Source organism: Phasianus colchicus, chromosome 1 (assembly GCF_987193195.1).
Source record: "Phasianus colchicus chromosome 1, bPhaCol1.hap1.1, whole genome shotgun sequence".
Lineage (NCBI taxonomy): Eukaryota > Metazoa > Chordata > Aves > Galliformes > Phasianidae > Phasianus > Phasianus colchicus.
Genome location: NC_143436.1, coordinates 120,061,868 through 120,088,059, shown reverse-complemented (window position 1 = coordinate 120,088,059; position 26,192 = coordinate 120,061,868). Strand labels below are relative to the sequence as shown.

General features: G+C 39.5%; 1 protein-coding gene and 1 long non-coding RNA gene across 2 annotated transcripts in view; both read right to left on the bottom strand.

Annotated features, from left to right (window-relative positions):
• Positions 1-26,192, bottom strand: part of LOC116232714 (uncharacterized) — a 252,195-nt gene that overhangs the window by 187,036 nt on the left and 38,967 nt on the right. The window lies entirely within an intron of this gene.
• Positions 884-24,209, bottom strand: LOC149919994 (uncharacterized). The gene is made up of 3 exons (XR_016459860.1): positions 24,082-24,209; positions 2,478-2,609; positions 884-1,688 (listed from the first exon to the last, which is right to left on the bottom strand). It is a non-coding gene; the product is annotated as an uncharacterized LOC149919994 (long non-coding RNA).

Below are 26,192 nucleotides of genomic sequence, written 5' to 3'. Positions count from 1 at the left end.
TCTGGGTACTGATATTTGAATTTTTGCTGAGTTGGTGAAAGAACAATGCAAAGCTTCTGTTCTTATTTGGGAAACAAAACGCAACATATTCCAAAATTTTCCTATGTAACTAAACCACCAAAATTCAGGTCAGTAAACATTTTCCTTCCCTTCTTGAAGAGCAGTGAGTAGTTTGAAAATAAATAAATAAAAAGAAGCAGCAGCAGCACAGGAAACACCACAGGAGAGAGAAAGTAGCACAGGAGGAGATGGGAAGGTAACAAACAGCAGCTGTGCAGCCCCCCCCCCGGGATTCTGCCCGATTGAGTTGGCATGGTTATTGACCTCTCAGTCAGGGCTGAAGCACATGGCAAGGCAGTGTTTCCTCTGGGAAACACAAGAGTTTGCTCTGCTGCCAGCCTGAAACCTTTCTGATCGCTCTCTTAGCCCTCTATAGAGGTGGAATACAGATCCATATTTCACCCCTGTGGAAGAATGTGACACTTCTTGTCTAAAAGCTTTCCAAGAATGACGACATGCACATACACACTCCTCTCAGCAAAAAAAAACAACCAAACAAAAAACAAACAAAAAAAACAACTAGACAGAAAATAAAAATAGAGCCACCACACTGAAGAGCAAAAGGAGTAAACACGCCTCTTCTGGTTTTAGGATTATGGATCTCAGCCAAGAACTGAAGTTCCTGTTAGCATAGATGAAAGATGCACATTTTACAGCACAAGCAGGACATAAGGTGAGGGGATGCAAAATAAGTCATGGTGTTCACCATCAAAGGTCCAGGAAACCAAAAATCTGATGAGAAACAAGTAAATAAAATAGCCTGAGAACAAATTGCTATATTGTATCTTTTTAAGGACATTTATTAGTGACCGTCCCTCCAGATTGAAAGAGAATAGTAACGTTGGAAAACAGTAACACCATTTTAGAAGAAGGTTCCAAGATATTTGAAATAAAATATTTAAAGATAATGCTCCAAATCTCAAGTCTAAAACTGAAGCATGACAAAGTACCCATCACTATGATCCTTGTATGTATCTTTGCTGAAATTCTTGTCAAAATAACACACACACACACACACACACACAGAGAACCAAGAATAGCTTTCAGCGTGAAAACAGAACCCATTTTGCCAGAAGAATGTGAATAGGCTAAGATTCTCCAAAGCAGAAACCAGCAGTACACACAGCACAGGTATCACATACTTTCATCTGATTGCCACATTGAAAAGACTGATCATAGCAACATCCAAGAACAGAAACAAGTTCCTCATGTTATTAGAGAATATCCCTTTGGCCATTTCAGTTCAGCTATCCTGGTTCTGCCCCCTCCCAGCTCCTTGTGTACCCCCAGCACCACACTGGCAGGGCAGCATGGGAAAATGAGAAGTCCTTGGCTCTGCGTAAGCACTGCTCAGCAACAACTAGAACATTGGTGTGTTATCAACATTATTCTCATCTTAAATCTAAGGCACAGCACCCTACCAGTCACTATGAAGAAAATTAGCTATATCCCAGACAAAACAAGGACAGTTGGTCATGCACATGACGGGACCTGGACCACTGTCTACATCTCACACTCCATCAAAACAGCAGCACCACAAGGAGTCGAAAGACAAGGAAATCTACAATAAAGCTCAGCTCAGACAGGTGGGACTCCAGTTAGTTATTGCAGCTTGTAGGTGACTTCATCTGAAAATGAAAAAGATGCTGAAAGAACTACTGAAGGTCATTCAAAGTACCATTATGAGTATAAAAATAGTCTAACTTGCTCCTGCTCATTCCCCAATATTGTTCTAGCTTTTATGTCAGACAAATGTGTTTCTTCATCCTTATTCCTAGCACCCAAACGCTGGTCTGAATTAACTTCTAGCTACCTACAGACCAGATCAGAATCTGCAGTTATCAACATCACTGCTAACTTTGAGTAATGTGGATGTGTTGTTGAATGAATATCTTCTTTGCTTCTTCCGAGCTAGCTAGGAATATTTGAAATATACTTTTTCCTCTCTTCATTGTCCATATTACTTAAAAATAAAAAATATATTTAAAAAAAAACAACACATGCTATCAAATATGTTTTAAAAACTATTTTTCACTCAGTCTTTCTGAGAAATACTTCTGTGGATATTGGTTAGTATAGTTAGTATCATATCATTATAAGAACTACTTTCAAATTACTGAGCATAGAAAGAGAAGAAAAATTCAGATCTCACCCTTCCTGTCTGCAGAGGTTATTGGTTGCTATTCTCTCATGTGTAAGACTTCAAAAACAACCTGCAGTTCCACCTATATTTACTGAATACTTCAGTAAAACTTTAAGTGGATTATTCACTGTGCCAAACCAAAAGGGCTACTTTCTCCAAAATAATCAGTTGAGTTTCAGCAGTTGTACTGACATTATTCATTGTATTAAAGTGTTTGCAAAGTAATAAAAATAGGAGGAAAATATTGTAATTTCTTTATCTGTAAGGTCATTACCTGCAGACAGATCAGTGGCTTGAAGCAGAATACAATTTTTCTTTTCACTCACAAGTGAGACATCAGATCCAGTTCCCTGCTCCCTCTTCACAAACACAGCAGATGTCAAGGGGGCAGCCAGACCCAAAGGCTCTGCAGAATTGCAACCAGTGAAATATTGCTGGAGAAAGAGGGGATCAGAAGGGATGCATAAGGAAGCAAAACTCAGTGTTCCTCCCAAAGCCACGTGCAATTCACCATAACTTCAGAGCAGCATTTTTACCATGATCCACATCCAATTTCATGTAAAATTGAGTGAGAATGAATTAACTCCTTTGTGTGGCAAAACTATAATAGAGGGAGAAATGTTTTATCTGTTCAAACTCTATTTGCATATTTCTATATTTACCTATTGCAGTTCATTGTGTTTTGTAAGCCAGCCTCCATACAGTGAATTTTTATCGCAGTTAAGTCTTCATGATAAATACATCAGCTAGCAGACCTAGTCATTACAGCCTGTATTCATTACTACAGGAAGTTATATTCCAAGACTGTTCAGTGGTAGACAACTCCTCCAGATCCAGGTCCTTTCTTGTTAAGACACAATTAGTATGATAAATATGGTTACAGGAAATAATGGCAATGTTTGCTCACCACAAAATGGAAAAAAAAAAAAAAAAAAAAGATAACTATTACAAGGAAAGGTTTAATAATTAACAATAATGCCTCAATCACCTGCAAATAAAGCAGAACTCTATCCAAGTGTTCATTATCAGCAGCAGTTCAAAGCCAACATGGCCTTAACCTCAAAACAGATGTCTGTGACAATATGGTAGGCAGAAGGATGAAACTGTGTTGCTTGTCCTGTAGAGGAGTACTGCTATAAGATGCTTGAGTCAGAGGATGGAGACAGTGATTACCATGGATAAAGGAGCTGCAGCCTCAGGAGCCTGTGAGTACAATCACAACGCTCCCCCAATTCTTACACAGCACTCAGACTAGCACTTCCCTGCCCACAGAGTAACTACAGGCACTTGAGGCTGTGATTTTTTAATATACATTGAATTAAGGAAGACTGTTTAGAGATATATGACCACTGTTAAATCAAATGAAAAACCATTCACTTTTATTTCAATTTAACTGCAATTACAGAATTATATAATCTCACTTAATGGTACCCTTCACCTATTTACCATCCCCATCATTCTGTCTCAAGCCATCTAAACCATCTCTTCTAAGAAAACACCTCCCGCTGACCGAAACCACCTTCCAATAATTAAGCTCAGTATCCTCTTTTCTCCCAAGAGTACACAAGACTGTGTCAGTGTCACAGATATCAAGGCAACAGGGCTCAGCAGAACCTCAAGAGGGTCATCTAATTCACCTCTTTGTCCCAAAGGCAGGATCAATTTCTTCTAAATTGCTCTTGACAGAAGTTCATTTAATCCATTCTTAAATCCTCCAGCCGCTCCTCAGCCTCCCTCAGAAATCCAGTCTGTGATCACCTTCTTTTACCATTAGAAAACTTCTGCAAATGCTTGGCCTACATCTCCCTGACTTCAATTTAGCCTATCACTTCTTGCACCACTCTGTTGAAGGTAAAGCAGCATCATTTTACTTGACTTAATTTACTGTCAACCAACATGAACCTGCAATCACCAATTCAGTTAGTGAGAAAAGACAAGACACAAACCATTGTGCAAATACTTACTTAGAGACCTGTCCTACCTGTTTATTTTCTCAAATACCCTAATTTTAGCTATGTTTAATCTCACTACGAAATTTCTCCATCAAGGCAATAGGAATCACAGGAGGCTGTCACATTGTAAATTACTCTTTCTTTCTACTGTTCTACAATTAATGGCTTCCTGCCACACTGTTCCTTTGCTTCCCTTTCCCAGTATGGGCTGCACATGAGCTGCAACCTCTCAGGGTGTCCCTGTACCATCATGATCATGCCTGTGCTCCTCAGTGTCCCCTTGTTCTGGGGGCCACTCTACAGAATGCTGCTGCCCACATGTGAACACAACACACCCCATGAGGCCTTGCAGTGCTGAGCTGCATGCAAACAGGCATCTTCACATTTCAAATTTTAGAATCATGGGCAACTTCAGGAGAAACCACTGGCAAGAGTGCAATGCAGTGTCTGGTTAGTTTTCCTTCTCTGTAGACATAGACATTCAATGCTTTCTTCACCTCTTCTTCAACATCAGTGATAGGTTCTGGGATCTCCAGTGCTCTGAGTTGAAGGACTATGACTACAGCACTGACAAAATCCTAGCCAACCCCAAAATTATGCAGGATTTGCTGCTCCAAGTGGATAAATATAGGTCTATTGGGTCTGATGGTATTCATCCAGAGTACTCAAAGAGCTGACTGATACCACTGTGAGACACATCTCACTTATTTTTTTAATGGCCTTACAAATTTGGAGAAGTACCAGTCAAATGAAAGCTAGCAAACATTGCTCTAATTTTCAAAACAGGCAAGAAAGTCAGTCTAACTCCAGTGCCTGGTAAAATTATGGAGATTATTCTGGGAGTTATTGAAAAACATGAGAAAGAAAATAGTCAGTGGTCACAACCAATATGGGTTCATGAGGTGAAAGTACTGTTTAAAAAATTTAATTTCCTTTTATGACACGGTTACACATCTAGTTGACCAAGGGAAATCAATTGATACATTCTCAACTGACTTCAGCAATGTTTTTGATATTTTTTTATTGTATCCTGGAAGAAAAAAATGTCCAGCTTATCACTATGTAAAAACATAATATAATGGGTGAACAATTATCTGATGATTTAGGCTCAAAAAACTAGAGTAAATATAGCTACACCAGGCTGGCAGCCAGTCACTATTGGAGTTCTGCAGGGCTCCACTTTAGGGCCAGTTCTCTTTAATATTTTCATCAATTACTTGGATGCAGATATACTAGGCAAGTTTGCAGATGACACTACACTGGGAGGAGCTGTTGACTGCCTTGAGGGTAGGGATGCATTGCAGAAACATCTTGACAGAGCAGAGAGCTGAACCATATGAAGTTTAACAAGAGCAGATGCCAAATTCAGCACCTGTGATGGGGCAAGCCTGGATATACCTACAAACTGGGGGACAAGAGGCAGGAGCATGACCCCACCAAAAGGGATCTAGGGGCTCTGACTGATGGCAAGCTGGATCTGAACTAGCAGTGTGCTCTAGCAGCCAACAGAAAATGAAAGGGTCTGCATCAGAGGGCAGAGGGCATGGAACAGGCTTCCCAGGGCACTGGGCATGGCCCCGAGTGCCAGAGTTGAGCATCTGGACAAAGCTCTCAGACATTGGATTTGATTTTGGGTGGTGCTGTGTGGAGCCAGGGGTTGGACTCCATGACCTTTGTGGGTCTCTTTCAACCCAGGTTATTCTATGTTTCTATGAATCTTCAGCCTGCAGGCCCTCACCTTCATGGCTTACCAGTAAGCCATTCTGCAGCAAGTGCTTAATACCTGTTGACAGGTCACTGCCTCCACCCGTATTATTTTTGGTCTCTTAATCCTTCTTTCTGCCTCTTCATAAAGCTGCTCCTTCAGAAAAAGCACTGTACAGTACTGGTTGTGAGTTGCACATGTAGGATGTGCCTTCAGCACAAGTATCTCTAGAGACATCTACGTACACCTCATTTCTAACCCCACCAGAGTTTTGGGCTGATTTGTTGCTCTGAACTGTTCTTATCAGTTCTGTTATTTATCAAGCAATACTTTCTTCCATATTTCAGCTTCACTACTCCTAGATTGGAAAGTACTTACACATGCACTTAAGTACTTTCCTTTGCTTAATCAGAGTCTGTATACCTGTATGCAAACACACTAATTGCAGGCAAAATTGTTCTTATGTAAGCCACTAACCAATGTTTTTCATGAAGTTGGAAATGCACGACAAAGACCTTTGTGGCCATTAAACATTTTAGGGAAAGCTTTTAACTTTAGGTGAGGAAATGTGGCAGGGGAATTTGAGTACGTTATCATCAGTATCATCAGAAGAGAAGAATAATTTATTTCTGACACTTGTCTTTTACAGCATGTCATTAGAACGATCCCTTTATAGCACCATTCATATACATGACATCTTAAGTCATACCCATCCATCTTCCTCAGCAGATAAAAGACTATCATCCTTCTAAAATTTCATTTTTCCATTTGAAAGACTATGTCAGAAACCATTTCACAAGTATTAACAAGTCCAGCCTAGCAATTTCCTGGAATCATCAAGTACTTTCCAGGGCCACCTTTTCTTCCTTCCCTTCTGCCCCCAACCTACCCACCAGCTTCCAGTCATGAAAAAAAAATAAACACAAGAATGCAACACTTAGTGAATGAAGTGCACCAACCCTACTACTGATAAGCTCATGATTTTGTCACAAAGAAGCTTTTTGAAAAGCCTCACAGAGTAGTTACTTTTGTATTAGGGATGATTAGTGGCCCATATAATGACAGCTCTTTCTCTGAGAAGCTTGGATCAAGTAAACAACAAACCAGGCATGTGCTGGTGACAAGCCTGGCAGGGTTTCTTCGTTCTGGTGCTACATTAAAGACTTGCCATAGTTTTTAAGATGAGAACCTGAGTTCTCTTCGGTCCTTTCTGCACATCATGCTTTCCTGACTTCTATCAGTTAGGATAACACGGGGTACTAACATTCAGACTGACATCTTTACAACCTGGGACCATCTTCCTGCAGGAGACCAAGTTCCTTCAAATAAATGTCTTTTAATATTTTTGTAAGATTGCTCAGTAAATTGATGCGATTCCCTCCTGGGAAAGAACATGTTTTTCCATTATTGGGTTCTTAACACAACCCTCACTGTTCCATCATCTTCACACATATCATACATCCATCTTTTTCAAGGACCACTACAGTGAAAATTATCAGTCCATATACTGCATTCAGGTAGTTAGCAGCTGACCTAACATCAACTGAAAATAATGGTGTGGTATGAAATCAGACATTCAGGATGTGTCCTCACTCATACAAAGATTACTGCATATGGTAACTTCAATCTATGAAAACCTCCATGTACTTCCTCACCAACTGTTTCTTTACATCTGATAAAGATCAGTATTCCTGTGCAACACTAATTGTTTGGATTGCTGGCACTGGATGTCAGCATGCTGTCACTGAAGGAACACACTGTTATGGTAGCACATTTTATCACTAAAATTACATATCAACAGAAGACAAAAAAGTAACAGAATCTACTCAAGATTTTGAAAGATAATTAGCACAGTGTTTGGAGTCTTAATGCAGAAATCACCTCCTTGATGGTGGATAAAAACATTAATTTTTTTCTATTCCACTGCAGTATCAAAGAACCAAAGTTTATTCCTCATGCAGGAGAACATTTCTTTATAGTCTAGTAGATATCATCTAGTCAAGAGACACAGAAGACCTGTATTCTTCAGTAAAAACAGTCAGACTGGTAGCTTGTTAGATGTTGGATAATGAAATTCACATTTGTTTCTCACTATCTCCTGTTACAGCAGGAAAGTGACAATATAACCGACAACCCTCTGAGCAAATAATAAAGAAAATATATGCAGAAGTCACTGTAATATTTCTAATGAATCTAAGCTTGCATCTTCCTGGCATCAATGGAAATCCTGCTCCTGAGCCATAGAATATGCATATAGAAATCAGATTTTCCTCATGGGCTATGATATATATTTCTAAAATCCGTGATGCAGTGGTTAGTCAGATCTTAAGCATTTAAAAGTAAGAAAATCTCTTTGGAGTTTACAGTATGAAAGGTTTTCTCTCTGCTTTTTTTTTTTTTTAATTTTTAATGGCTGCACATAACAAACTGAGCATGTATCTACATCAGCACAACACTTTTCCATGATGTTTATAAAAGACTTATCACAGCTTTAAGTCTGTTTGATTTGGCCTGTGGTTTTTGAACTTATGGTACAGTACAATATCTTCTTGGCAACAAAGCCTGGTAATAGCATGAAGTGCCATTTTTAACATTCCTATTTCTAAAAAGAGTAAAACATTTGTACTACATCCTTAATTGTTCAGAGCCCCTCAAGGCAGCAGGATCCACAACATTTGCATGATGATTCCCCTCTCCCTTGAGATTACTGATAGTTTTGTCAAAACAGTGCTTAGAGTATACCAGTGCAGCCTTAAAAAAAGAGTAGTGATAAGTGTTGCACAGTTGGGAAATTCCATTTTTCATGCTGGATACATCTATGGGCAAAAGGCCAATAATGAAAGAGTAACAAAGAGGATTCTGGATACCTGAAAGTTATTCAACACATGTAATTATATATTTTTATCAAAAAGCACAATTAAAGACTGAAAGTTCATCCAAAGCCCACTGAAGCTTACAGAGACCTTTCCCGTCATCTAAAAAAATTAGATCAGAATCTTAAATTTCCATAGGCATGAAAGAGTGTACTTAGTGTACTACTACACTAATAGTGTACTAGTATAGCATAGTCCTGCTATGGAGAAAAAAAAGAAAAAAGGACTACTAAATAATAGGTAAAAAGATGGAGTCAGCAAGAATTGTCACCAATAGAAAGATAGGGAAAGTTCTGTAATAATCAGTGAAACAAGCACAACAACCTAATGTTTCTGCAATTCAGTTAAGTGTTAAGAGTACAACCAGGATGAATCCTCCCACTTAGTCTGCAGTAGAGTTTGGATTTTTTCTTCTTTTCACTTTTTTTGCCACAGATCAGGAGATGATAGGACTAAATAAAGACTTTTTCAGTTGAACCAAACAAAGAGTCACATAGGCACTGCATTTCTATTGAGACAGTGTTAACTGCAGACTTAGCAGAAACCGCAGACATTAGTGGAAATTCTTTTATAACCAAGTTTTCCTGACTGAACCGTAGCAACATAAACACATCAACAGTTAGAGCAAGTAAGCCCATCTATTAAATCACTGTTAAATCTATGTCCAAGGAAAGAGCAACTTACTGCTAAAGTTGTAGTGTCTCTGAGCAAGTAAAAATACACAAACACTGGACCAATCAAACATCCTAAGTTATTATGCACGTCTTACCAGAATACCCTGCCTCTTACTCTCTGTTTTAGCCAAATTCCACTTTGAATAGATAGGTTTTCCAGCTCACATGCTTTTACTCATTTTGATGAGATGATTTGAGGGGGTTTCAGCTACAGTTTAAAACAAATGTACATGTGGTAGGTTGCTATGGTCCTGCTGTAGACTCAATGGAGTCTGCAGATGGATTAATCTCCCTAACCTTTAGGTTTCTATTCTATAAAGACCTGAATCACTCTAAAGGTGCCACCAACTAACCATGCTGACTGTATGTTGATCATGATGGAATTTTAGATATCTTCCTCACATGTATGCATATACCTATAGGCTTCTTAATCTGGATCTAAATTTCAATACAAGTGGCGAAGCAAACTCTGGCTTCCTATTTAAAACCTGTCAGAGACAGTGTTGCTGACATTGAATTTCTACACTGCACACACCCACGAATTTCCTAACTTCAATCCGAAATTGGGGGGAGGGAAGAAGAAACAAAAGCAAGAGCAGCCTTTTTATTTTAAGGTTATAGAACCACAGAATCAGAGAATGATTAAGAATTGAAAGGACCTCTGGAGGCCATCTGGTCCAACCTGCTCGAGTAGGATGACCTAGAGCAAGTTGCCCAGGACAGTGTCCCAGTGGGTTTTGAGTACCACAAGGATGGAGACTCCCCACTCTCTCTCAGAAGCCTGTGCCAGTGTTTAACCACCCCAGTGGTAAAAAAATAAAATAAAAAAGCTTTTTCTTATGGCTCCAGATGCATACTATGAAGTGGGCTACTTTTAATGGGAACTTTTAATGGCAACAAAATTCCTTGACCAAGCATGTATCAAACATCACAACCCTGCAATTTGTGAGTTAATATTAAGAACTAAAGAATGGTACTGCAGTGCTAGTTTTGGCCTTTGTGACCTCAAGAATAAGGCTGACTGCACTCATAAATACCCTCACATCTGTGAAGAGATTATCTTCACAAATCTTTATAAATCTATGGTGATAATTGAGCAAAGCACAGGAAAGACCAATGCTTAGGGAGAACAGGAAAAAGGCAGTACTAGCCTAAGTACCATGTTCATGTATATCTCATTATTTCTTTTAAACCTTCTAGTCAATATTTCGTAAGTCTGAACTTTAATTTAATTTTTATTTTTAAGTAGTATACACACAATCTTCTGATCTTCATATTTTTACATAGAAAAGAAAGGAAAAACAAGGCCAGGTGACTCCCTCCCACTCTGTGTCTGTGGTAAATGAGCATAGCTATGCTCACTTTAGTAAAACTCAACAGATAATAACAGCTTAAAATCTAGCTTATGTTTTTAAGCTGTGTCGTTTTCCAATCATAAATACACATTTGCGTTAATTGTATTTACACAGATAGAACCCTCTCAGAAGATGGAATGCCAGTAATTCAAAAGAAGAAAAAAACAATCATTCAGAGGGTTAATAGAGTGCCTTTAATGGCCTTATAATGTTTACTAAGGCAATTTAGATATTCAAACAGCAATACCTGTTTCAAGCACTTAACATGTTCTGCAACAACTGCTCTGGACAGCCCCAGCTATTTGCATTTTGATTGTTTAAGGCCTTTGATTCTCTCCAATCTATTTTAATTAGGTTGCAGAGAGAGGGAGAGCATAGGTGACATGGCTTCCATTTGATGTACTATTTGACAAAACCCTTGGAGCAGTCAGTGAAAATCAACCCAGAAAAAGATATGCTGTTAGAAATGAAAAACACTATTGCCAAGCTGGTCTGGTGACTTTATACAGTAAAGATTCTGTACACGCTGTGATAGAAAAGGATACACCTGAAAGCAGGAGCCATATTTCTTAGCCAAAGTAACACTAGGATACATCTTCAGCACTATTTTCACGCTCTTATGTTATTACTAACCAATCAACTATGGCCCTGTCATATACACCAAGAAAACAAGATGTTTTGCCAGCACATTTCTAATTTGATGGATCGTGACTTTTATCTCCCAGCAAGGATTCAATCCTTGCTTGTCCTTTTTTCTTATGGCTACAATTTAAGGCACTGAGCCATGGCAGTCTCTCACACTAACCTCGGTGTATTTTCTATGTCACAGATATAGTTAAAAAATAGCAGCGGTTTTTGCAGTAATTGAGAAGTGTGGCTGAGGAGACACAACATGACTCGTGACATCCATGTGACCAAACTTTAGAACATTTCTACTTGTGTTTGACTCTGTTTTCTTTTGACATTAATGGCATTTAGTGACATGTGAAAATTAGTTGCCACTTGCCAGTATATCACCTCAAAATACTGTTACAAAAAGAAACAGAATGGTAAAAGAGGGCCATTTCTATTTCCTGATCAACGCCCCCTACACTCCAACTTCCCACCCTACACTACAAAGATGAAAGAAATACACAGTTTTTGTGAGTACAAGTTATCATTTTTCTAGGAGACTGAGTAACAGAAGGGGGCCCACACTGTCTTCCAAATATCATGTGGACAAACCCATAGCAACCTTCCACATCATGCCTGTACCCCTGAAGGTGCAAATAAGTTTTGGTGAGTACATACCTAATTCCATGCTTTTCCCTAGGAGAATATGTCTGGTTCTGCTGATTGCTTGCAAGCATTCAGATGAGGAATAAACCAATAGAACTTGTGTTGATTGCAACAGCTAAGTAACATCAGACCACTTTGGAGAGAAATGAACACAGCATTATTGCAAAAAGCAACAGCTCCTGTACAACAACACCCCCAAAATTCATAAGTAGGAAAGTATTATTCCAGTACTGCAGAATATTATCCACATCAAGAAATGTTCCATGATATCAAGAGCCCATTTCTAACACCGGATGGTCCATGACAAATGATCCACAATGGCTAAACAGAGAAAGAATTAAGCAAGCCACACAACTGCAGAATTACTCTTCCTCTGACATACTTTCTCACCGTTCACATTGAGCAGTCCTTGATTTCTTGAGGTAGAGCCTCTAGACTTTTATTTTCCTAACCCTTGTGAACCTATTCTATATCCTTGATTTCCACACCATCCTATGACAAAGAGTCCCAAATGCAATTCTGTAAACTGTAAAGCAGTCACAGAAAGACCAGCTAGCAGCAGAAGTCAGCAAGTAGAAATAAAGGAATGACTGAGCAAGGCACACGTGACTTTTTTGTTTAGTCTTTGCAACATTTTTAATGGACTTTGATTTTCTTCCTCAGTTTTTCAGCCTTGGAAGTGGCACAGCCAGTGAGCTATTCTCAGACAATGAGAATTCTGGTACCTGTCATTTCACTTACATGGTGAGGGAGTGGTGTCTGTAATTGTGCCCTATATGAACATGCTATGGCGCTCCTTAGTCCTGTGTATTAGGAAGCAGCAAGAGCAGGCTGTGCTATGGTGAAAAGGGAGGTAGGGGCTAGAACCCGAGATGAACAAAGGCAGCGGTATGGGCAAAAGCCCATTTCCACCATGATGTGTGAGGTAACTGAGCAGAACACCAGATAAGTCTGTTCTAAAGTCAATAAACAAGTCCCCCAGTCAGAGCCTAGCATAGTTCAACTGCAGCTGCAACACTACTGTGGTGTAACCCAGGTGGGCAGCAAGCTCAAGGGCCTGAATTTTAAGTCATTCCCAAGCACAAGTGAGAAGCTTCTGCAGAACCTTCTTCCAGCTTTTCCTCCAAAACCTCCAAGACAAGACAAGCTTTCTCAAATAGCTGTTTCTCACCAGAGACCTGGCCTGGAGCACAGAAAGCTCTGGCACAGCAGTCCAGCAGCTACAAAGCTTTCCCTGCTGTCAGTGCTGCTCCATACACTGCAAACACTTCTGTGGAAAATACTGTACAGTCTGGATGACTGACATGACTTCCTTATTTAAGACTCTCTTCCCTGACTCGGCCATCCATTTACTCTTTAAGAAAGCTGTTGAGTGAATTCCAATTTAGATTATTTCAAATAACAAGATGATATTAAAAGCAGTCCAAGTACAGGAAAGCACTGCTGAAAGCTGTAGCTGAACTAGCAATTTCATCTTTAAAACGGATTTATATTCCATCCTCTGAAGACTCCCATCAAAAAAAAAATGCCACAACTCACAAGAGCTGACATCAGGTCAACAGTATACCATCTTCTTAAGCATCACATTGATGGTACAAGTGTGTTTTCAATAATAGTTCAACCAATGAAAAATTTTAGTGTTCATCTATTGCCATAACTCAAAATCTGAAAGTTACACAAATATCTCAACACTTTTCACCACCTAGAAAAGAATCCTTATGTGAGATAAGGTATGTCAAGACAAAGCACACACATCAAAGCCAACTTAAGAGATTGCTACAGGAAATAATGAACTCAGAATGACTATTCGAAAGATAAAAACACAAGATCCAGGAGCTAGCAATTTTAACCTCAGTAAAGTAACCTCCTCTTGCTCAGCTTGTTAAACCTTAATTTCCACAAACAATCACTATATCTTAATTACTAGAACAACTTAAGCAGAAAAGGTTTAAAAACTGTGTGTACATCATTAATCTTTGGGGGAAAAAAATCACTACAGACTATTTACTAGGTTCTTCTCCAGTACTGTAAGTTCATTCTGCCTGCAAGTAGATCTTGGAAAAAGACTGATTCTAAATCATCTAGATCATTCCAAATTCATCATTACTTCAAAAGAATTTAAGATGCAAGGTGTGAAAATGGATACAGATTTAACATACTCTTAATCTAAAACAGGGAGGTCAGCTTTCATGATGTTTTTGCAGGGGGAAGTCTCACATACAAATTTAAAAGCAATGGGAAAAGGCTCTGGGTCAGATTTTCACTTCAATTAATGTAGGTGATAGGATAGTGTTGTTCACTGCAATCCACTTAAGAAAACAGTATAAAGCTTACATAGAGAACCACCTTGAACTTGGCAGTCACTGATGAGAATCAGAGATGGGCCAAAAGCTTGGAAAGAAAGAGACAAGACTGTACAGGAGAGTATAGATTTACAAGTTGTCAATGCAAGAATCATTGTTGATTGTCTTAAGAATTAATTAATTTGGAGTGGAAAAACAAAAGGATAGAGAAGAAAGATCCAAGGGCATCTTGTGGAAACTTAGTAGGGAATGGGAGGGGAGAGAGAAAGTGGACAGAGCCTTCTGAAGGACACAGTGAATCAATCAGAGTGAAGAAGGGAATAGAAACAGCACATGTGAAAGCAGCATGAGATTCAAAAAAAAAAACCTTGCCAACCACGTTAAAGGAAACTGGCCTCATGAGAAACCTGAAGTCAAATGCTGATCCTGAGTTGAGGTTCATGTGCGAGGTTTTCAGAATACTCAATTGAGCAACCTAGGACACAGAACTTGCTTAGTTTTAGTGTAAAAGCAAGCTTCATGAGTCAGTTCATTATAATTCTTCTATAAGTGTGGGAGTTTTATTCCCCCCCTTCTACAGCTGTGCAACATATGACAGTAAGGAAACTGTTGCTATTAGATTTACTCATTCCACAACAATAATACAGTTAATGTGAACAAGCTAGAAAATGAATGAACTTGTACAATCTACACAGGCAAAAAGTCGATTTTTTTTAATTTGCTGCAGAATAGACTGCAGAATCCTTTAACCAATTTCCTGTAGATTCTGTTCTTTCCTCAGTGTCTCTAAAAGGCACAGGCTGTTCCATAACACCTCAGGGAGGAAAGCTGCAGAGCATGATTCTGCCTCTGCTGCCACAACTACATCCACTCCTGTAACCTGTGTCTGGATCAGTAAGGAGCAGCAGCCACTTTCTCTCTTTCTCCCTGTGAATGTGTACATCCTGGAACTGAGCATCTCAAATACGTTGCTACCAGTGGCCAACCCAACCTCTGTCACCCTTAAGGCATGTCCACGTTTGTTCATATCCTCAATGTGGGATCTTTTCTTATGACAGTGCACTTAAACCACCACCATTGTTTTTCACCACCATACGTAAGTAATTTTTTATGAACTGACTTCCTTTCTAGAGATGTTGAGTTACTTGTCTGTGGTGCATTTGACTTTGGGATCATGAATGATGTTCCTGTACAGGAGCTCTCTCTTCATCTCCCCATACGTGCCAGCCAGAATTTAATTTTCTTTCCTTAGCAGATTCTAATCGCTTTCTCTAGACAGATCTCCAAATATTCCTATGAGGTCTTTCTCACAATTAGCTGTAGTCCAGATCCTTCTGGAAGCTGATGTCTCAATAAAGACACTTCCTCAAGTGTAAGCTTGTAACTAGCCTACAGTAAAGGGGAAAATATTTTTACTTTCACCCTGCTCTTAACATCAGACTGAATATATAGATTTTTGTCTCTGTACCAACTCCTAAAATGTTTTAGCAGGAATTTAAAACAGCAGTGTCTCAGTGTTCAGTGCTCCAGCAGTATTTCTGTTACTTCCAGTATCTGACCCAACTATTTTAAAGTTAGTTTGTGCATCTCAGCACTGTGCTGCATCCTGCCTTCATACTGAAAGCTCCTCAGTGAGTGTTGCATTTCCATAGCCAAAAAATGTTCAACCACCAGAAGGGTTCTGAGACCCAGTGGCAATAAATCTAAGTGTGGGTTTTCTCCTGTGTCGTGCACAATGTGTTAGCTTTAGAAATGCTTATTATACTTTCCTAGGAGATAAATTTAATGTGTCCAGATACTTCCTGAGTTTTTGGGTCATTCCCCAAATCCAGGGAGGCATATGCACAACACAGCAACTCAAATAGCAGCAGCAACCAGTGTTCCAAATTTTGGCTTCACTTCATCTCATTACAAAAAGCAGCTCATGTCCTGCTGTGGAGGAGGTGCAGGATTATGCAGGAGGTCAGACTCAACCATTCTGCTGATCCCTTCTGTCCTTTACTGTCTATAAATAAGTTTTCAAAGCCCTTCTTAGGTCTACTGAAAACTTCATATGAAAATCTTAAACTCAGATCCCTTGCTGGATTCCTGTGACCAGTTGAGTGGGCCTGTTTGCAAGTCGAGGCTCTTCAATCCATACATCCTTATTCACTTTACTAGTAGGCTTTCAAACTGTAAATATTGGTGATTCCGTACCACCTGCAATTTCTTTTAAGAGACTTTCACAAAGGACAGTTTCTATGTGTATTCAGTGCTCAGCTTCAATACAAGAGCTGTTAGTCATAAAATGTGCAAAGTAACATTTCAGCAAATTTCTTTGTCCTCCTGCACTTGCACTCCAGTGGAGGTACTGGCTGCTGCTCTTGCACTGGCACTACCATTGTTCCCTCCTATATCCTCAAGCAAATAGTTCAGCATGTAATGGGAAGTTAGCTGAAGCAGGTGCAAAATGGAAAAGAGCAACTAACATTTGGAGAAGTATCTGACTCTTGGGATGACAGAGGCTAGCTCAACTTTTTTTTCTTTTTTTATATTTGTATTCTCACAGTATTTTTGTAGCTGCTGCTGAACATGCTTATGGCAATTTCTACTTGAAGAAATAACCATGACTTTGGAGGCCTAGCCTGTATTAAAATGCTTGGGACTAGCAATAACTGGTATCTGTGCAACAAAATGTTACATAAGATTCTTGGATTTTAATAACATTTCTGGATATGGATCAGCTCATAAACTTTGTTTCACCCACCACCTAACAGATATCTGACTATGACAATTTAATGAATTTTTCCCTGAAACAAAATCTGAAACATTTCAGACTATCAGACAGGGGAAAAAACTCTCCATATGAAAAATCCCATGCCACAGACTCAGCTCTGCATAGCTGAGGTTTATTTCATTTATTTCCACAGATAGCATTTTTCATCTTTGAAAATCTTCTCATACATTGTTGTGGCAGCCTTTGATATTACTGCAGGAGCCACTAATATGGACTGATGGATGCTGAAGGCCCACATAGTCCAAATTCCAAAAATGCTATGCTCCCTCAGGCCTTATGATTTCTGTGGAGTGCAGGAGGCATGCAGCATTTCCCTGTGGAAAGCTTGAAATGTTTGACAATTATCAGTTAGGACTAAAAGTCTGCACACTGAAGTTTTATGCAAAAGTAATAACAGGGTGCAAAGTACAGGGTGAAGCCTGTGATGAAAACTACACAGCCTGGCCACAGCTGTGGCATATCTACCATCTGCATTGAAGAGCACGAAGTCATCAACCAGACACTAGTTACACATCAGCTGGAAGTATGCAATGTGCCACAGAGAAGACCATGACCTTGAGCTGCCATAATCCCATCTTCCTTTCCAGGAGGACAGGAAAATTAAAGACTGGAGGCCCACAGCTGTGTTCCACCGGCATCCCACCCAGGGTAGAAAATCCACACATTTGAGCTTATATTACAAACTTGATACAAAGAAATGCCAGCCAGTATGAATCCAAGCAGGACAGGTACAGGCTTGCTTTACAGTCCTGTTGTACAGTCATCTGTTCAAACAAATCTTTTTCTTCCTTACTTTTTTTCCTTACACTTTCATAGCATCCACTACAGACATTGCCTCATAGTATTATCTCAAAAAAAAAAAAGCATTTCTGATATAGTGCACATCCTCCACTGCTGGAATCAGCAAAGTACGTACCTCTGGGACAGAACCAACACACTGTGCATCACTTACCAGTGGTGATGCAGCCATAGCTATGGCAATGTATCATCAGGAACAGTGGTTCTTGTGATCAATAACACATAACTACCTTGCAGCTTCCACCAAAGCATTTTGCAACAGCACTACTGATTAATTACGAGTAAATGGCATAATAGTTGTCATCTTACTGATTTATTGGAGTTTATCAAGAAAATAACAGTGGCTGTGAAAGAACTATTAGCAAATGGAGCTTGCTTTATTATTGCCAGCACATTCTAATGCACTGCTAACGTGACAACAGCAGACAGCCCTGCTGTTTTTCCAAAATGATAGATAAGAGTAGCTCAGCCAAACCCATGGTAGGCATTTCCCTTGAGTAGTTCATGAACCAGCATTTGACAGAAAAATGTATTGGCAGGAAAGAGGAAAAAAGACCAACAACACACAAACACATGCACAAAGTTGAAGTTAAGGCACTCTAGTTAGGGATTGCTTTTCTGCTTATGGCACAAGCAAAAAGATACCAGAAATGACCTTTTCAGTAAGTAGATACCTTTCGCTCTTGTCAGTTCAACGGGAGTGTGGATATTGAAACTGCTGGACTGAACTATAAAATGTCAAAGACATCAACAGCAGATGAACCTTCACTGGTATACATGCCTGGATTGCAGCATTTTTGCAAAGAAACAAAGCAAAAATGACCTTAATCACAGACTGCTTGAGGCAGGAAGGTGCCACTGGAGACTGCTTGCTCAAGCATAGTCACCCAGAGTCAGTTACTCAGGGCCATGTCCAGTTAACACACTGAATATCTCCAAGGATGGAGACTCTACAACATCTCCGGGCAATCTGTGCCAGTGTTTGATCAGCCTTAAAGTAAACATTTAAATGCAATTTTCTGTGTTTCAGTTTGTGCCCATTGCCTCTTGGCCTGTCACTGGGCACCATGCAGAAGTGTCTGCCTCTATGCTCTTTAGTTCCCTACTCCAACCCAATCAAATATGTATGCAAATGGATAAGATTCCCCTAAGCTATCTCTTCCCTGCTGACTACTTCCCATCACCTTCCTGTCCTTAACATGTTTTGAAATTGTTTCCAAGTTACCAGGAAAAGATTCTTCACTGAGAGAGCGGCCAGGCCCTGAACTGGCTCTTCAGAGAAGTAGTCACAGTCCCAAGTTGCCAGTTTAAGAAGCATTGAGACAATGCTCTCAGTCATACAGTCTGATTTTTGGGTGGTCCTGCATGGAGCCAGGAGCTGGACTCAGTGATCCCTTCCAACTTGGAATATTCTATGATTTGCTCCCATCACCTTTTCCTCTGTCAAAAGAGATCATAGAATCTGATTAGGCTGAAGCTTGTCAGGTATTCTCCTACCTTTCTTGAAGACAGAAGTAACGTTTTCTTTCCTCTAGTCCTTGGTAACCTCTCCTTCTTGCCATGACCTTTCGAAGACCACTGAGAGTCTCATAGTGACATCTAGATGGAAGCCACAGTTTATTGCCATTCTCACTGTGTAGATTATTGCTCTTAGATGTTGACTCTCTTTTTTCATATTCAAGATACAAGCAATTTATAGAACAATTTTAGAAGCCTGTTTAACCCCAAGTTTGAAACACATCAGGTACTTCAAGAAAGTTTCACATGGCTTTAAGTGTGTTACAGAAATCACAATGAAATGCCTACTACAGAAGAAGCATAACTAAATATAAGAGGAAATAATGACTCATTGGAACAAGGACAATTCAATGCCTTCTGAAGACAGGTACATGTTTCCCCCAGTTCACCACTACCTGAAGTATTTCTCTAAAAGGTAGTAAACCAACAAAGATAAGAAAAATAATTTTAATAGCTCATCATATGAATTATATACTTCCATTGAAACTCAGCTAACGGAACCAGCTGGAAGGAAGATGGGGCAGACAGCTTTTCCTCAGGGACTGAATACTGTAAGTGACTCAGTACTTCCTGCACGTGTGCCTGCGCACACATTGGAGAGAGGCAAGAAAAGCCCATGAAAATGTCAGCAGCAGGAATGTAATTAGTGTGATCTTAAGCTTAAGATGAGAGAAACATTTACAGATGTAGTGCATGCTGGAAAGAGGTGTGGAACTATGAGCAAAACTAGACCCCTAACTCCATTCAGAGAAAGAAGATTTTGGAGGTGTTCAAAATAACAGATTTGTAGCAAAGAAAAAACAGACTATCAATTCTTTCTCCCAATGAAAGAGTTTGTCAGACCCTGAATAATGATTAAACCCTCAGGTCAAGGGTATATCTATCTGGACAGCAGAGAAATTGAAATGTTATTCTTGCTGAGCCAAGGTGGAAAGAAGATATTCATTGAGCTTAATCGAAAAGTTAATAGAAAGTATTTAAACAAAACCTGGCACAAGAGCTAGAAGATTTACCAGAGGAATTTGGGAAACCTGAAGCTTCCAAAGGGTTCAACACTTACATCTATGATTTGTGTCAGGGAAAAACATTTTGACAAAGTTGAAATTTGGCACCTGAACTGGTTTTGAAGGCTTTAGAAGGTTTGAATATACATTTGCTATTTATAAGAGAGAGATCAGTGTATTTGTTTACATTTCCCCAATCAACCATTGCAACTTTCAATAAAAAGCCAAGAAAGATCACCTCTAGATATGAATTTTAAGTACCAAGTGATTAAGTTGGCTCCCACAAGGAAAGATTTCAAGCACTGAATTACAGGTGCTTTTTTTTTTTCTGTTGGCAAAACCCTCGTTATTTCTTACAAAATTATCCTCAAAGGATATGGATAGGATGCATTTTTCCTTGGAAACTTCTCAACACCTCTGATTTCATGTGTGATTGATAACTGTCTATATTTCAGAAGATTAGTTGTCATATAGGCAAGTCCCTTTCAGACAAGTATCCCAGAAATAGCTCAATGATAGCAGTTCAAAGCACTCTAGCAGCACATAGGAAATTAATTTAACCTAAAATTAATTTTTATAAATAAGATAAAACTAGAACTGAATATTGAGATAATCAAGCAAGAACTTCATTTGGTTGTGAGGAGAATCATAAATCAAAGGTCTGACCAGTAGCATAAGTCACTTGTCAGCAAAGTTATCTGCAACATTCAAGTTTCTGGCAGCTATTTTAACTAATGAATCCACTGTAATTAACTCATTAGCAGTTATTCCAATGACTTTACCACACTAAACCTCTGAGGCTCCAGAAAACTAGCTATTTTAGAGGTTGTAAATTTGGCTTAGGTGTGGCAGACATTTGCACAAGGCCTTTCTCAGTCAACAGAAGAATGCTTATTTGATTTCCACTTCTTTGTGGCAACACTTCTGGCAGAACAGATTCTGCCTGTTCTATGCTGTGGCTACCCAGGCTATACAGCAAGACTGCCAATAAACACATCATTTTACACTAAACATTCAGGCCTTTCTTTACTTTTGGGACTAGAACCACAACTGCATGAGAGATTTCAGCAGCTGGCAGCGCTGCCTTCGTGCAACAAAGAATAAATGTAGAACACGCAAAGGTCATTACAGCAACAGAGCAGGACCTGCTCTAACAAGTTATGAATATGTAATACAAAATGGAGTTTGACAGGTGTTTGCTGTTCTCCACGTAGCACTCCTCTAGGATTCTGAAGAGTGTACTTTTAATTGGCTCCTGCAAAAGCTATTCAATCCATTGCTGTGTGACACCCAGCCTCAGATCAATTGATGCTGTTCCTTGGTCATGAGTTCCTGATCCAACAGCTTCCCATTAGAGGGCTGGAGACAGGAGTACCCTCACCAAGTCTGCACTGCATCTCTTCCAGCACTGAGTCAAGACTGACCACTGTGTGGTCAATTGTGCAGCATCCACTGTGACCCTCACTTACACACCACATGAATTTTCCATATATATCATATACAGTCCCAGAACAATGGCCAGACAATGCTAACCTCAATGTATAAGTGGGACACTTGGGTAGGACCAGAGAGCATCCTTCCAACCTGCATAGTCATTAGAGTTCCTTTCTCCTTTTCCATGGATAAATATCCTTATATTAAAAAATTGTGGTGGGAGTGAGGAAAGTTACTCCACAGTGGGAAACAGCTATGCTTTCCATCCTTTTCTGCTTGTCAGTATGCCACAAAGGATAACAGCACAACTTTTAGCCCACTCCAGGATTGCCTCACTTGAAACAATCCATTCCATGAAGGATACTGTTTCAACTCCCATTCATCATGCTACAATCCAAGTCATACCTACTTCTACTAGTTGTGCTAAAGCCCTCAGTGTGGTGAAGCAAGGGATGACAGACACCATGAGGTGCTTCTCGTGTGTTCAATTCTAAGCAGTGCAAAAGATCAAAGTCTAGCATTTGCTCAGTATATAATCCTAGCACAATCCTTTATATCCTAACACAGAGCATACAGGATGATGTAGACAGGCTTGTTGCTTTGAGAATAGCAACGTATCAGCACTTGTAAATTGCTTCTTGTCTCAGGTACTCAATGCAGAATAATGTTTTATTTTAAAATACTAAGAGAAACAAAGTACATGTATATGAATGATCTGTAGTTATCTTCTAGTCTGCCAGATAATGCATGTAGTTGGGTCATGATTTCAAGAGTTTTGTCCCTGTTCTGTAGTATTTAATTGTTTTAAAATGAAACTCAGACACAACACACTAGCTATTAGAACTGCAGAGTTTTTTCTTCACCAGAGATCATGAAATCTTCACTGCCTGTGTCTGGATACAGTTGAAAACAAACCCTGGATGCTGCTCCATTCCTTTCAAATCTGAACCTTACTGACACTAAAAAAAAGTGGGAGAGAAAAGGACAGCACTATTACCCAAGTTTGGGGGAATAGGAAAACCCAGTCAAGACACACCTAGGGTGCTAGTTTACCTTTAAGTATGTCTACATTCTGGCTGCAGCAGCGGTTACAACTCCTAATACATCAAAAATATGGCTCTTCTATACTTTTATGCACTGAAAGTTTCCCTGTCAGTCACTATGAGATTGGCTGGGCTAAATACCATCTCAGAGAGAGCCCAGGCAGCTAAACCACAGCACAAATACACTTGAAGGGATATTTGGTGCCTCAGGCTCTTCCATCTGCTGGCAGAGTAGCAGCTTCGTGCTGGCAGACACAAGCACTTACAGAAGATAACCTTTCCACCACTCTTATGGCTCTAGCACTAGCTGACTATCAACATCATGGCAGACAGGACAGATGATCTGAAAACAACCTAAGAAGTAATGGCAAGTGACAAACAAGATAGGACCTTATTGCTGGCTCTATCAGCATTGCTGGCTCTGAAAAAGCACTCTCTATCCTCTGGTTTAGCTGATAGCTAAAGTAGCTGTCCTCACATTTTCAGGGTATTCTTATATGCCTATCTGGCCTCACCTCTCATGTTTGATGAATAATTGTTGATACTACTGCTGATCAGCACATAAGGACCATACGCTTGCAACAATCAAGCATAGTCTTTCTCAGACTGCAGCATCATAGGTTTAAGAAAAGAATAAATTTAAAGCTTAGTTATTTAAAATAAGTTAGTTTCCTTTCTTAAGAGGAAGGGATGTGATTTAACAAGTCCAGGACTGACATTTGAAAGCATAGTGGTGAGTCACTAAAATCCAGGCTACACCAAAAGGGTGTAGGTGAGAAGAGAGCAAAACGCAAGCGTAAACTCTCTAGAGCTTTAATCCTGATTGCAGTATTATTAACAAAGTTCAGCCTAGAACTTACCCAAATTCACCTTGCCTAGCTTTATAATCACAAGTATCTTATCCAGAAGTTGTTGTCCTACATAGCAACTGTAGTTCATGGAGAGAAATCAAGACCTCAGGGGAAAAGAAACTTAATCTGAACCCCAGTTCTCAATTGGTTTACACATCTCCCTTTTGAAAGAAATCTCCTGATGTATAATCAGCAAACATACAAATGTATAATTGACAAGTATACAGAGAAGGTAGGCTGGTTTTTAGAAAGTGTATAGCCAGAAAGATTATCACATTGGAGAGAGGTAATCAGAAGCAAATACAAAAGCTTACCTATGTCCTGAGCTTGCAAGAAAAGACTCCAGGAGGAGAGATCCCTCTTCAGTGGGGGTCAGTCCTTAAATGGGGTTTAGGAGATGTGGAGCCAGGTTCCACTCCTTCCAGTCACACAGGTGAATTGCTTTCACCTGTGCTCCCATGGCTGACTCATTGCTTGTCTCACATGATCAATCAGAGGTTCAGGCCATGATTCAATAGTTCCCATACACCTGACTACATCACTCCCTATATCTGTTAGCTGTAGGAATCAGGCTGTCAGAAGAACTTTCATGAAGATCTGTTCTGGACACCAAAACAGCATTATCCTCTCCTCTCAGCCTTCACAGGTGCTGTTTTACCTGCTCAGTCATTCCTCTATAATAACTATTGAGGTTTATGACCATGCTCTAGAGCTATTCTGCCCCTGTTTAACTCATGGTCCAACAGGCCCCAGGCTATACTGCCAGATGAGTTATTTCATCCCAGGTGCAGGACTTTGCTGTTATTTAGCTTCAGGAGGACCCCATCAACCCATTTCAGCCAGCCTGCCAGGTGCCTCTGAATAAAAGTCCAGCCCTCCAACCTACCAACCACTCCTTGGCATGTTATCTGGGAAGGGTTTGGCTCTCCTTGCTCTCTTTCAGTACATACTTCTATGCAGCACCAAAACAAGAAGTCGTCCCTCCTCTGCTTCTCTTTGTCTCTTTCTGAAGCCTGAATGTTCCTTTGCAAGGGAGATCCTTATAAAGTAAAATAGAAACTATTGTGACAGAGACAGACTGCTGTGTTGATGAAGCTCAGAAAAAAAGGAAAAGGAAGACATTTCCAGTATGCTTTTGTCTTAAGAACACCCAGACTATGCAAAATTTCTATTTGCCTTTAAGACACACACATTTTTACTGGTATGTTTGCTAACAACAATGCACAACTTGCAGTATCACAATGCAATGGTAGCAATCTGCAAATAATATAGTCACTGGTGAGATCAATAAAATAAAAATGCAGTTTAAAATTGGCAAAATATAACTTTTCTGAGAGTAAAGAATAGTGTATAAGGTTGATGGACCACTGAAGAGTCACAAGTTCTTTCCACAAATTTATCCAAGCCTTAAACGTGATAAATTGGTATTGAAAAATATACATCATGCAGTGGTTAGCCTGCAAGTCAAGAGAAATGATATGACTAATGCAACAAAATTAATAAATAACTTCATTCTAATATCAAAGAGATGGACTTATCTTCCCATCTTTCAATGGGAAACATCATTTCCTTGAGTGAATTCAATGTGAAGAGGGATTAAAGTGATAACATTCAAAAGAAGTAGCATCTGTTTGTATTTTCTAAAATAGGTTGGGATTAATGACATAGAAGAACATTTCAAGATGATTTAATGGAAGTTATGAAGGATTTTAAAGTGCTTTTTCATGCTGAACAGCAATAGTAAAATAGTGCTTTTCCAAACCACATTTCTCACCTTTCATTAATTTTTTCCTCAAATCCTTATGAGTTGCTATCATTTCACAATGACCAGACTTACAAGGTAGCTTACTTTTAAAAGAGGTACCTTTACTAACAGGAAATTAAGATTATGCAATCCCAGCTCACATCTAAAGCTAACAATTTTTCCATCCCCCATTTCCATCCCCACATTCCCAGCTGGGGAAAGCTACAACTTGCAGAAGGTCCTCAAGGACTGTTCATTTCTGATTTTCCCCATAAAAGGACAAAAGATTAATCATTAAAACACATTCTCATTACATACAAGAAATCTAATTTCAGGTCTTTGATTGATACTCAGTAGGAATTTGAAACCAGGTGTCACAGGGCTGTGCCATACAAGGAGTGATATAGTGATATAAAGAGCAATTTGAAAGTTGACTATGATGAAGGAACAGTAGCAGTGAACTACCATATTGCACCAATGCTTCAGAAGGACCTTCTGCACCAAGTCAGAAATACAGCAGGGCTGAGAATGGGAGCCCAGGGTTAGACTGCAGATTTTGAGGGGTAGAACTACACAGGAAAAGATTGGTTTCCAGGTTAGAGTAAAAAAAAAAAAGCCACCAGAGCAGCTCTGACATGGCTTTGACTTGAACAGTCCAGAGGGCAGAGATTGCACCATCTC